This window comes from Petaurus breviceps, unplaced genomic scaffold, assembly GCF_028583685.1.
Source record: "Petaurus breviceps papuanus isolate PSGF00001 unplaced genomic scaffold, PetGlider_PUasm1.0 189, whole genome shotgun sequence".
In the NCBI taxonomy this organism is placed as follows: domain Eukaryota; kingdom Metazoa; phylum Chordata; class Mammalia; order Diprotodontia; family Petauridae; genus Petaurus; species Petaurus breviceps.
In genome coordinates, this window is record NW_027185809.1 from 31,160,960 (window position 1) to 31,168,333 (window position 7,374).

The 7,374-nt window shown below is 42.8% G+C and overlaps 1 protein-coding gene across 1 annotated transcript in view; it reads right to left on the bottom strand.

The window, feature by feature from the left end:
• Positions 1-7,374, bottom strand: part of LTBP2 (latent transforming growth factor beta binding protein 2) — a 204,309-nt gene that overhangs the window by 43,631 nt on the left and 153,304 nt on the right. The gene's annotated exons all lie outside the window — the stretch shown is intronic.

Sequence of the window (7,374 nt, forward strand, 5' to 3'; positions counted from 1 at the left end):
AGAGAGAGAGAGAGAGAGAGAGAGAGAGAGAGAGAGGCAAATATTGTCTTGTTTAGGTTATATGATGGTAAATGCAAGTCAAAGAGTGTAGGAGAAGTGTCAGATAAGGAGACATTAGGAAAAGCAACAAAGTTTAAGCCTGCAGCAAAGGAAGGAGCAGGGTGGGAAGTTTGACAGGTATAAGTTATTTGCTACTGGAAGGTGTGAACAGAAGTTTTAAGATTTTAAAAGTTTGAAATATCTCTTCCTCTTCATCCCACTCTGGCCAAGTGGAGTGAGGAGAAGGCGATGAGAAAGGGAGGGCATCTTCTCCCTCAGATCAAAGAGGCAGACAGATGAACATTTAACTATTTCCTGCCTCATCTAAAAGAGGAAAGCTTTGTGTATCAGACTGCAACTGAAAGGCAACTGAATACATTCTAGTCATTTTTGAAGAGTGTCACTCCTGACTCAATGCTAAAGATATATAGTATTTGGCACTGGGGCAAATTAGGAAAATACATAGATCTGTAAAAGAGACACCTCAGGGGTGAAGCTTTGAGCTCTCCAGCACAGAAGGGGACACCAGGGTCCCACTCACTCGACTGGTAGATTCAAAGCTCTCACCTTCAAAGAAGTTCTAAAGAGTGGACACATAAGTGAAATTTATGGGAGTACAAGTTAGAATAGCTAAAAACATTTGAGCAGATTTTGTTAAAGCCTCTCTCACCAGATCAGATAAGGAACAAGAGTGCTGAGGAGTAGTAGGGAGTTTGAGTTACCTTCCCCCACTTGAAAAAAAAAAAGAGAAAAAGAAGGGGGGAGGCATAGCAGCTGTATAGAGGGGCCCTGCTGGCAACAGCCCCCACCTCTAAAAATGCAGATGACTCCCCCCCCTTTCAAACTCCTGGATCCACAACCAAGCTCTGCAATTGTGGGGAGAGGAGAAAAGCCTCTGCACTTGGTAAGCCTAATTTTCTATCCATAATTTTGGTATGTGATAAATTGGAAATGAAATTAATGTCATAATGTCATTGTTTTATTATGGTATCTCTAAATTGTACAATCTAAGCTGAAGTTGGGGAAAATGGCTCCCTCATTACAGTTTTGTCCCTATTCTTGGTGGCAAGTTTCAATAATCAAAAGTTTTGAAGATGCAACAACAAATCTATTAAATACTTGATTCTGGAACATCTTAAGTTACTATAAAATAAAGCTATTAGGCTTAGGATTTAGCATAGGTATTCCTGTATAAGTCAGGGTCCTTTAGTTCTTTGTAATAATGTGAGGACAAGTAGGTCAAGGATTTGTGGGAATATTATTCTGTTATTTAGTTAATATCACACTTGTCTCAGCTTTCTCATAATTGGCTAATGTTAAAAGGAGAATAGTTTCTGGACTACTTAGTAAATATTTTAATTGTTGTAACTGTTAGTATAACGGGAATCCCTTAGTGAAATCCCATCCTCCTGGTGGAGGAATTAAGAATGGATTAATGCAAAAAATATAAGAAACTAGTTTTAATGTGTGATCATGACAATTGACCAAGACTCCAATTTTAATTTTGTAAGAATGATAAGGGTTCAGGACGGGTAATTTAAATTGGTTCTAAGGTTTCTTTTGTAGGGAAGTGAATGAAAGAAGGCAGAAAAGAAAGAGCCTGGAATGTGATGCTGATGGATGGAAAACAACCAGAGGACTTCAATCAGATGGTGTAACCCCTGCCAGACAACAGTGTGAAAAGAGACTTGGACTTTGGAAGGGACAATTGTTTGTTATTGTTTTCTTTTGAATCCCTTTATCTGCACTCATGAAGGGGACTGCCCCCTTGTATGCTGTCAATGCAACGCTATACATTCTTATTACTTCCTGGTATTTTGTAACTAAGCTAAGATGATAAGATTAGACACAAAACTTCTGGAAGGGGTCAGGTTAATGGTGTTACAGAATAAAAGATAGGAACCTGTACTCGAAATTACTCAAGATGAAGTGGGACCAACCACAGACTTAGAAAGCCAATGTGAGGCCATGCTCAAGATGTTTGAAGAAAAAGAGTGTGAAAGAATGTTAAATTGTTTTAGTGAGAAACCACAGTAGGCTAAAAGAAAGAGGGGAAAATACTTTTAGAGGAAATTTTAATTCTCTAGTGTAATTTTAAAAGGCCTACTAAAACTTTCATTTGCAAGATAAATTTATTGCTAAATTACTGTAATGAGTTGTAAAGCAGAAGAGATCTTGCTGTTTTGATCTGAATTTGTAGTCATTCCATTATCTAAGCAAAAGTTAACATTTGTAACTGAAAATACATGTAAAAGATTCAATTGCTGAAGTATCTCTTTCTTCCAGAGTGAATATAATCAGAGGCTAAACAAGCTTTGTGATGCAAGTATGTATGTCTACTATCTAGCTGTGAGGTTTAAATCAGGAACCTCTTTTGTTAAAGGCAGTACAATTATGTTAGTAAAAGAATAAAAACTTATGAGGGATCTTGTCTATGGGAAAATATAAGGGACAGTGAAATGGTCTGAGTAATGGATTACGCTAGCCCACATTTACCCCACTTCTGGTCAATTTTCTCTTACTTCTTTTTGGTCCTTGATTGTTTAATCTTTTTGCTAGATTTGTATCTTTTAGGCTCAGCACCCTTCACTTGCAGGTGACACCTCAGGCTGAGTACCAACCACTCTCCAAGACCATGACCCATCACCCCCTGGACCTGACATTGGCCAGGCTCTGGACACTGGCTACTGACCCCATCCCTTGAAGATGGTACCCTGAGAGGCAGGGACAGCTCTACACCCCTTCCCAGCAAGAAGCAGATTGGGAAGCTGAGATCATCGCCCTTGTCCCCAAATGAATTTGGGTATCATCTGTTTAAGGGGGGAATGATGGGGTGCTTGGGATCTATGTTTGTAAAACCAATTTGCAAACTCAATTTGTAATACCAATTTGTAACATCAGGAATGATGGGGTGCTTGGGATATTTGTAACATCAGTCTGTAAAACTTTGTAATATCAATTTGTAAAACTAGTTTGTAAAATCACACTCCATCCCCATCCCCCCTTTTGGAGCCCTGATTCGAAAAGTGACCACCTATGGGGTCCCCATTTTTTTTTAAAGCAATCGAGGTTAAGTAACTTGCTCAAGGTTACACGGCCAGTTATTTCTGGGTGTGGTGCTGAGTATCTGAGCCCAGATTTGATCCCCAGGTCATCCCTACACTGGAGCTGGTGCTCTTACTCGCTGAGCCACCTGGCCACCCCTAAGCAATTGGGGTTAAGTAACTTGCTCAAGGTTACACAGCCAGGTGTTTCTGGGTGGGTGCTAAGTGTCTGAGCCCAGGATTTGATACCCAGGTCATCCCGACACTGGAGCCGGTGCTCTTACTCGCTGTGCTACCTGGCCGCCCCTGGGGTCCCCATTTTTACCTTTGATCTCTGTGACCTAGGGAACTTTCATTGTGCTAAATGGGATTGTGAGACCCTGGCCACTTGGCTTCCTAACGGGCGGGATCACTTGATTACCTTACAGCATAACTTTGTCCCTTCTAAATGTACTCTCAAATGGTGTAATCCCATGATCCTAACTGTTAAGCATCCTACTGATCCTACTTGGAAACTGGGCCACTCTTGGGGCCTGCAAATGTATGTCTATGGCTGGGATAATGGTGGCCTCTTTACCATTCAGAAACAGGTGGTTCCCGTCCCCAGGTTACCTATTGGTCCCAACCCCGCTCTTAACCCTCTGACATGACTCTGACCTGACTTCAAACCAGATAGGGGGCTAACCACCCCTTGGATCCCGGATTATAGCACCCCCTCACTTTCTGACACCAGTTCTTCTGTTTTCCATACCCTGGATGCTGTGTATTCCTTCTTAAACGCCTCCAATCCTAATTTAACATCTTCCTGCTGGCTGTGTGGACCCGGCACCCCCTTACTTTGTAGGGGTGGCCACTCAAGCTAATTTGTCTGAGATTTCTAACTTTACGCTGTTTGACTCTTACCCTGCCCGCTGCTCCCCTACACGTCCTTGAAGTATCGAACCCTGAGTCTGATGACTCAAGGGTCTGACCAAATAAAAGGGGGGGGAGTGAAATGCCCATGGCCTCATATACTAAGCCCCTGTATGTAACAAGTTTGGAAAATTACTGAATTCTTCCAGAACTCGTATGTGCTTAACCAGGAGCCCCTCTCTTGTGAGAAACAGACCTGGCCATACTTTCTGATCAGATGTCAGAATGATCCTGGACATCTGGGTCCCACAATAAATCAGGGTAGGTAACAGACCTGGCCATACTTCCTGATAAGATGTCAGAATGATCCTGGACATCTGGGTCTCACAATAAATCAGGGCAAGGACTATACAACTGTCCAGATCAAGGCCTGGCTACAACGGATGTACCATTGTCAGACTAACTTTACTTCCCACAAGACTAACTTTGTTTCCCACACCTATTTTTGGGAGTTTTTGACTTTAAATATTCCCCCTTTCCCGATGGTCGGGGAAGCTCTCCTAAGGTTTCCTTGGGAGACTGTTGCTGGCCAGCTCAATAAACTGATCCTCAGAACAATTGGCATGGCTTGGGTCATTTCAGGATGGAGAGGAAGGAGAGAAAGAGAGAGAGGAAGGAAGGAAGGAAAGAAGGAAGGAAGGAAGGAAGGAAGGAAGGAAGGAAGGAAGGAAGGAAGGAAGGAAGGAAGGAAGGAAGGAAGGAAGGGAGAAAACAAAAGGGAGGGAAGAAGGGGAAGGAAAGGCACTGTGCTAATCACAAATGTTATCTCGTTTGATCCTCACAACAAAAATACTCATCGATGAGGTACAGGTTCTCCTTGAATCTTCCCACCTGAGGCATTTGCCTGAGGCCATAAGCCTTTCATTATAGCTTGGCCCAAATCTCTGTTACTAGCCTAGCCCTCCATTATCCAGCTACCTCCCACCCTTGATCCTCCCAAAATATGTATGCCCAAATCTGTTACCCTTAAACTAACCAAGCCCTCCATTGTCTGTCATCTAAAGGTAGCCTCCAGCTATTTCCCACCCTTAATCTCTTTACTGGAGTCTGACCTCATTTGACTCCTCCTGAAGACCCTCCCCAAACTCCTTCTCTAGATCACCCCTAAAACCTTCCCACAATCTTTCTGTATATAAGCTCCATCTTGCCACCATGACATAGCCAAGAATTATCTAGCTTAGAAGAGTCTGTCCATTATAGCGAACTTTTAATAAACTTTGCTTTTCTTTGGCTGAGAGAAGACTTGAGTCAAATTCATTCAGCAATGATGAGGTATAGGCTCTGGGAGCCTCCTTGACCTCTCCTTGAGTCCTTGAGGTACAGGCTCTGGGAACCTCTCTTGGACTCTTGATTAAATTGTCTCATTTGATGAGGCATTTTACTACTAGTACTAGTAACTACTAGCCTAGTTACTAGCCTAGCCCTCCATTGTTCATCTACCTCCCACCCTTAATCACTCATTGACCTCATTAACTCCTCCTGAAGACCTTCCCCAAACTCCTCCTCTAGACCACCCCTAGATTCTTCCCACAACCTTCTGTATATAAGAGCCCATCTCACACCATATGGTGTTGAGAGCACCAGAGTGAGAGCACCATAGAATGCCATAGGATAGTGAGAGTGCTATAGAATGACCTAGCACAGACTTACTCTGTGTCTAATGCAAGAGAACTTTTAATAAATTTTACTTTTCTTTGGCTGAGTTGCATTCATTTGGCAACCTTAACCCTTAGTGGGTACCCTCTTCAGCAAGACTTGGTGTGTTGGTATTTTAAGGTCCTGAGCACCCCTAAACCTTAAACCTCAACATTTTATGGTCCCCTGACCTCAACATTAATAATGATAACAATAGCTAACATTTATAAATGACTTATTATGTCAGGCACTGTGCTAAATACTTTGCAATTATTGTCTCATTTGATACAACCACACTACTAGGTAGGTGTAATAATTATCTCCATTTCACAGTCTAGGAAACTGTCAAAGAGAGGTTAAGTAACTTGCCCCAGGTCACACAGCTAGTAAGTGCCTGAGACTGGATTTGAACTCAAATCTTGAATTCAAGCCCAGATACAAAGGTCAAAATAACATACAGATTGCACACTGTAAAACTGGAAATTGATTTTAATTCTATTTTTAAGATTTAAGCTGGCAAATCCAAACTCCTTACCTTCGTAATTCCACTCTTCCCCTGCATTCTGGAGAAACTTGCCTAAAGGCCAGTCTTTTGTCTTGTAATTACCTCCACTCAGGACTCAGGTCTGATGTGAATTGAATCTCCACCCTGGTATGGTCTACCTTTGAAATCTCATGTAGTACCCACTGAACTCAAATTCTAGTAGACTCAATCAAAGCTGTTGCAGACTACACCCACATCTGCCAACTAAGCCTATCCCCATCACTTGAGGATTCCTAGGAGTTCTTTTCATCTCCTCCCTTCTACCCAGGAAAGACTAACCAACTCTCCTATTGAAACTGGAGTCATGGGACCTTTGTTGGAATCTCAGCTCTGACAGTTACTACCTGTGTGATTGGCCTAGTCTCAGGGACAGAAGGGGCTAGGACTCAGGGGTAAGGAACTTGCCTTCTAGATCCTTAAGTATGGCCTTTTGCAGATTCAGCTAGGCCACACTTAAGGATCTAGAAGGCCACATGTGGCCTCAACACTGAAGGTTCCCCACACCTGGGCTAGGTGGTTCAGTGGATACAGCATTGAGTCCTAAGTCCAGTCTGAAACATTTCTGTTCAAGTCCAGCCCCAGACACCAGCTGTGTGGTGACCCTGGGAAAGTCACTTTTATTATTTTGGGGGGGGAGGGCAATTGGGGTTAAGTGACTTGCCCAAGGTCACACAGCTAGTTTTTGTGTTAAGCTAGTTTCTGTGTTAAGTGTCTGAGGCCAGATTTAAACTCAGGTCCTCCTGACTCCAGGGCAGGTGCTCTATTCACTGCACCACCTAGCCACCTGCTAAGTCACTTAAATTCTATCTGCCTTAGTTTCCTCAACTGATAATAATAGCACCTTATCTCCCAGGGCTGTTGTGAGGATCAAAAGAGATAATATTTATAAAGTCATTAGCATCATTTTACACAGTAAGTACTATATAAGTTTATCCTTCCTTCATTCCTTCCTTCTTCCCCCCTCCCACCCTTTCTTCCCCTCCTTTCCATCCTTCTTTTTTCTTCTGCCTCCCTTCCTTTTTTATTCCCTTCCTTCCTCACTTCCCTCTTTCCTTTCCCTTTCCTCCCTCCCTCCTTCCTTTCCTTCTTTTCTCTCCCCCCTCTCCTTCCTTTTCTTCCTCCCTCCTTTTCTCTCTTCTTTCCTTTCCTTTCCCCTCCCTCCTTCCTTCCACCCATCTCCCTCCCCTCTCCTTTCTCTTC